Below are 6,174 nucleotides of genomic sequence, written 5' to 3' on the forward strand. Positions count from 1 at the left end.
GTCAAAGGGCTTTTGGTACTGTATATGAGAGCAGGTGTCTGTCTCTGTCAGTGGGATCAGTTACTAGAAGGCAGCGGCGAGGTATTCGGTCCGGATGGAGCGATCCGCCACATCTCTTCCTCCCCTTCGTCTCCGGCTGCACCCTTCTGGAGCCACACGTCAAGGGGAGGCAGGAATGCAGGGGAATGGAAACAACGAGAGAGAATGTCCTTTTCCCTGGAGCTATGTGGAAGGGAAGGCTTATATTACTAAATGAACAGACACACACACACACACACACAGCTCTTTGTAGTGAATCTACCTCTTGTCTCACCTTTGCCCATTCCTGCTCGCTGAAATGTGAGAACGCAGCAGCTCGAGGGCCTGTCTCTGACTGGAGCTTGGCCCGACTTCCAATTTTTTTTTATTTTTATTTTTCTTTAATCTACCAATCCTTTCAGGAAACACTGCACTTTAAATTTTAAAGATGGCCGTTAGAGGTCAAATGGATGTATGTAGAAGGAAAAAACCTGCAAACTTGTTGGTCAGATGAAGACGACTAAAAGTCCCAGAATTGGGAGGCGGGGGGAACAAGTGTATTTACTTCTGAGATGCCAGAGAAAGCTTTATCGTGTCATTAAACATGATAACGAGCCGTGTGTGCGCCGCTTCATGTCAGTTTATCTGAGCACCTGCGTGCGTGCCCGACCTGTTTGACCGGGTAGGATAACCGTTACCCACATCTTCTCAAATTAGTCTCCCTCTTTGCCTTTCCACCACCTCCTATTATGAGCCAGCCCTTACTGAGTTTCAGCAACCCGGCTTTCAGCACATTTCGGTGTGGCTTACACAGACATATTTGGTCCTCATCTTCTCTCTGGAATTGTGAACATATCCTCCTCATCTTTTTGTTTCCTGCAGTCTGTTTTTGGAATCCAGAAGCGCGTGCTTCGCCAGCCGCTATAGGAAACGTTTATTTTTATTTTTTGCATGTAATATTTCTTATATTTTTGCGACGTCAGTAGAAGAAACCTGACTGACTGATGCTAAATACATCCCAAAGACTATTAAAATGTAACAAAAAGATCTCAATTATTTTTGACCCTCTATTCTTTGAAGAAATGTATTAGTTGAACCACATTGGAGGGTTTTCAAGCCATGCAGAGGATTTTGCAGCCATAATAAGGCTGCAAAATCCAAATTGTTTTGCATTTGCAGCTGCTAAAGGTGGCACAGCGAGACATTAAATGTTCGCTTGAAAACCGCAGTTTGTATTTACTCTGGTTATTTTCTGTGTGGTGATAAAAATGAGTTTGATGATCTGGGAAATTAAAGTTTGACCAATAAAAATGAGTAAAAGTGAAGTTGGCTAAAACAGGTTCACCAGTTTTTGTTTTGTTTTGTTGTTTTTTTGCCTTGGAACCAGGCATAAACAGAAACAACTTTGTGAGATTACTTGGACAAACAAATGTGTTAATATTTGTTTTGGCACATAAAGATTGAGGTGGAGGTAACTAAGATGAAAGATCGTGGCTCTGCTGAGAATTTGAGCTTTTAATCGTTCATTTCCTAAGGAGTTGCTTAAAAAAATGAAAAGGGGTAAGAGTAGAAATTAATATTCAGATGTATCCATTTTACTGTCTTACAGTTCATATAGTTTAGACTTTTCTAAACTGCAATCTGTTAAAGCGATCTATATAATTAAAAGCACACAATCCCAAAGGCTACAACAGATTTTACCAGCAGGAAAACATCCCAAACATTGTTTCAAGTCTTGCTCCAATGATTTCATTAATTGTTAAATCCTACCCACCTTTACATTCCAGTAAAATGCATTTCTCTATCTCTTCCCATTATCTCCATCTGCTTCCTGAATGCTTTTTTTTTTGCTTTTTTTTACCCCACAGTCAGCCGTACCTGTCGTCCTGACCCCTGCCCTCCAAATGCTGACTCAAGGTGTTCACTTACCCTCCTCGCTTTGCTCCCTGCCTCCCTGCCAGGCGCCCCTGATACGCACAAACACACACCTGCGGGAAACAATGGAGGCTTTATTCAGGGTGGGCACGCCGCTGATACAGCCGGCGCTTTATCAGGGACTGGGATCTGGACATGGGCGTCTACCATGCCTGCTCCACATTGCTCTGGAGATTTACTTAAAAGTGCTCCAGTCGGGGCAGCGCACGCCGCTTCGCTTTTATCTTTTGGATTAGCAATGACCTCATCAGGCGAAGTGGGGTATTATCCGAAGGATATCATAGCTCCAGCTTTGTGTGCTTGATTAGAAAGAAATCTGGTTTATGGTTCCGCTCATTGTCCTTATATTTTCGATATTTAAGCAGATTTTGCCACTGTTTAATTGATCCTTCCCTTTTTGTGCGCGACTTTGCCTCAAATAAAACCCAGCAGCAGTGACATCACCGCTCAAATAAGATGTTTTTGTGGGAATATTCCTCAACTGCACAGATGGATGAAATGGGCCGAATAACGGAGTGCACAAAAAACAAACACACACACACACACACACACACACACCAAATGCCTCTTTCGAGTGAACCTCTTTGCTCTGATGCCAAACCTCCAGTCCTGTAATGTACAAGAACAGTCAATGACGTGAAGGCACAGGATGTTTAACTGAGTCCACTTACTGGCCAAGAGCACGAAGGATCCAAAAAAATAGAAAAATTAAAAGGAGCAATATAAGGTTCAGGTTTGGAAAACAGACGGAGAGAGCACTTGGGGTCATGCGGGTCGTTTTGTACATAAAATCAGAGCAATGTGTGGAGCTTTCCTGTGTTTGGGATGTTAGGGAAAGATAAACAAGAACCAATGGCTGCAAACAGAGAAACACAGAAGTGGGGAATGCTACGATTTCATATATATCCGCGTGTGTGTCTGTGTTTTGTAAACCTGGAACATGGTGTAGCGTTTTGTTATGGATTTGTTCTCGAAATGACAGCCTATGACATCCATTCTCCTCCAGAGAGACAGAATATGTTCCTCATCATGCGCCGCATTCTGCAGCTTGGGAGAGAAAACACACAAATACGGCAAAGGTTCTGGTTATTATGTGGCGTATTACTGCATGCAGCATTTTGGGAATCAGTCGGGTTGTTCAGTCATGAGGCGTTTGTGACACCGAAAGAGAAATATAATTTTCTGAAACAAATTCTTGAAAGAAATTGCCCCTAGAAGAGTCGATATCCCCCCCACCCCTGCAAAAAAAAAACAAACAAACAAAAAAAAACATCTGCATGTGAATGGGAGGTATAAATGCAAAAAAAGTCATCTTTCTTTTGCAAAACGTGTGTTGGCACAAACTAAACTCCTAATGGCTGCATCTAAAAGTGCAGATAAAACACTTTTAAAATCAAAGATGTTCTGAGACAGGAGAACTTCATGCACATTTTATTCCATAGATGAATAACAGGACTCATCATTGATTCATTTTATCAAAACATAGAGGAAGTTTTAGCCTTGCCCTTCAAAAAAAAAAAAAAAAAAGTGTTCAGTATTAAAACTGTCAGCTGGAAATGTAGGGTGTTAATTCTCTGCATTTCAAACCTACTGGGTTTTATCTAAATAGGCTGGTGGCACAGATTGATTTCTACTTTTATTATAGATGCATCAGATTAGAAAGAGACTGATCAGAAGAGACTTGGATGGGAATCTGGGGCAAAAAGTTCTGGTCGGGACATCCTGTCATGTTTTCTTACCAAGACGCATACAAATTGATCATTTTGTTTACGTTATATCAAAAATGTGATCAACAAAAGTAAGCGCCGAAATGACGAGAGTATTAATTTACCGGCTACTTGGAGGATTTTCTTTTGATGCAGGATTTAGTACTTTTCCTAGAACCGAGAGCTAGAAAGCAGAGAGCGGATATTGGCATCACACAATAGCCGTAAAAATCCAAAGTATGCCAAATAAACTTCATTGCCCCCCTGCTGGCCTGTCCTCCCCTCTGATCTCGCTCCTCTTTCATCCTCCTCTTGTAAGGCAGCCCCTTCTTCTCTCTCCATCTTCCCAGTTCTCGGCCCTTTTCATCTCTTGGCAACGAGGCAACGGCGGTCCGAGCGCAGAGGGAGACCCGCAGAGAGACGGAGACCGGCAGACAGAGAGAGATAGTGAGCCGCTCTTGAAACTTTTGAGACGGCTATGCAAAGAATGCAGGTGCCTGCTGAGAGGACAACAAAGTGCGGACCTCCAAAGCCGAGCAGTGTGGGCAGGCAGCACGTCGGTGCGAGGAAACCGAGCCCACGTTTCTGCTCTGCTCAGCTGCTTCTCGTGTGAACAAGTTGTTCTAAGCCGAGTGGAAAAAAGTTTGGCTCGCGACTCGTGTTTGAGGTCGCAAGATATCATTTGATAACTGCACATAAACAGCCTGTTCTTTACTGCCTGGAAAAAACCCCCAAAAAACCTTAATTTTGGGTTGTTAAATATCAAGTGTTAAAATGTGCTGCTGCTTAACAAATTGTTTATCAAATAAATATGGCAAAATGACCATGACTCATCAAATAAACCCCAATAATTGAAGGTCGTGTTATCTTAATGGACACAAAATGAGTTTTACTTCAAAAATGTGCAAAGCTCAGGTAAAGATATGCTGAAATAATAGTGAGACTCAGTGCTTGGATTGAAATATTTCAGCTCAACTCGCTACTGATTGGGTAAAGGACTATTCAAAACCACTGGCTGTCAAGTATCAGAAGGTGGAGTTATTAATAAACGTCACCTGGCCTTTGTTTGGCGCCACCAGGTGTTTCATAAACATCTGGTGGGATTATACTTATTAATTGCCAGTTGACGCCTATTAAACGACTGTTGGCATTTATTTATGACCACTATACATTTGATAAGCACCAGGTGGCACCTTTGACAGCATTTCTGAGACAGCAGGTTGGAAAGCTCCCAAATTAAGTCCAATTCAGCTTTGCATAGCTGCACCCTTCTGTCATGTGACATGAAAACAAAGCATGTTTTCAGGGACTATGGAGAGGGAAAAGTCATCTCGACTTATTCGGGTTAAACTGGCTGTAATGTGTTGCAGGTGGTAACACAGAGCAGAAAAGAAGAGCATTCTGCGTCAAGGCTTAAGAGCTATCGGATCATGGAGAAAATTTCCACTAGGATTATTGGAAATTAGCCTGGTAATAACCAGTCCTTTGTCCTTCGCTGTCTTTCTTCGTACGGAGGGTCTGGGCTCTCGGCTGTTGAGAAACGATTGCTTCATGGAGGCGTGGAATCTGTTGAAGTTTTACATTTTACACAATTGCTGCCGTTTGCCTACTATGTGTGTAATGCACCACTGCAACGCTAAGAAGCTTGTGCTGTAAACAACCACCCTCGTCCTCCTTGGATCAGCGATGAGCTGATCCGAACGAGGCAGCTGTTAATATTAATTCAATATTTTGAACTGTGGCAAACACAGACTGAACAGCTTAGTTTATTTCCTCCACTTACAATGCTGAAACTACAGGCAGACTACAATTCTAAATTGTTCACAACTTCTTCCGTTCATTTACTGACCTGATTGAAACAATCCAAGTCAATGAGAGAAAGCCCAAACTGCTAGAAATGAGAATTTTTTTTTTTTTTTTTGAGTGGAAAAAATGAAAAGAAGAAGGCAATGGCCAAGGTAATTGGAAACATATATTATTCACCTTCCCACCTCAGATAACATAGCCCTGAGATGTTCCCAACAAGGATCTAATGAATATAACTGCAAATCAAACATCTTAATTGTTCTCTTATAGATAAACATGATTTAGTTTATAGGACAGTATTCCATCACGGTGACCTGTGGGTTTGGGCGTTCTACATAGACTACAAAATAAGTTATTTACAAAGGGAGAAAATCATAATACCTACTATCAGACATTCACGACGCAATTCACAATACGACGACATCACAATGCAACTAAAACGGAGAGATTGCCAGAAAATCCTAGTGTGATGCAAATGTGATCAAATTAACATAAAAAAAATCATATTCAGTCCATAATTACACACATAAAAGAAAATAGAAGTTTGTTTCACCAGCAGTTTGACTGATTTATGGCTGAGAGTTTTGTGTGAAAATAAATAACAAACGTTTAAGAAGAGTTAAAACAGAGCAGAGCTGCAGACTGTGACTGATGTGGACTGAGTAAAAGAGCTAAAATCACAGAGGACAATCAGGCACATAAAAGAACA

This window comes from Poecilia formosa, unplaced genomic scaffold (genome assembly GCF_000485575.1).
Source record: "Poecilia formosa unplaced genomic scaffold, Poecilia_formosa-5.1.2 Scaffold88, whole genome shotgun sequence".
NCBI lineage: Eukaryota > Metazoa > Chordata > Actinopteri > Cyprinodontiformes > Poeciliidae > Poecilia > Poecilia formosa.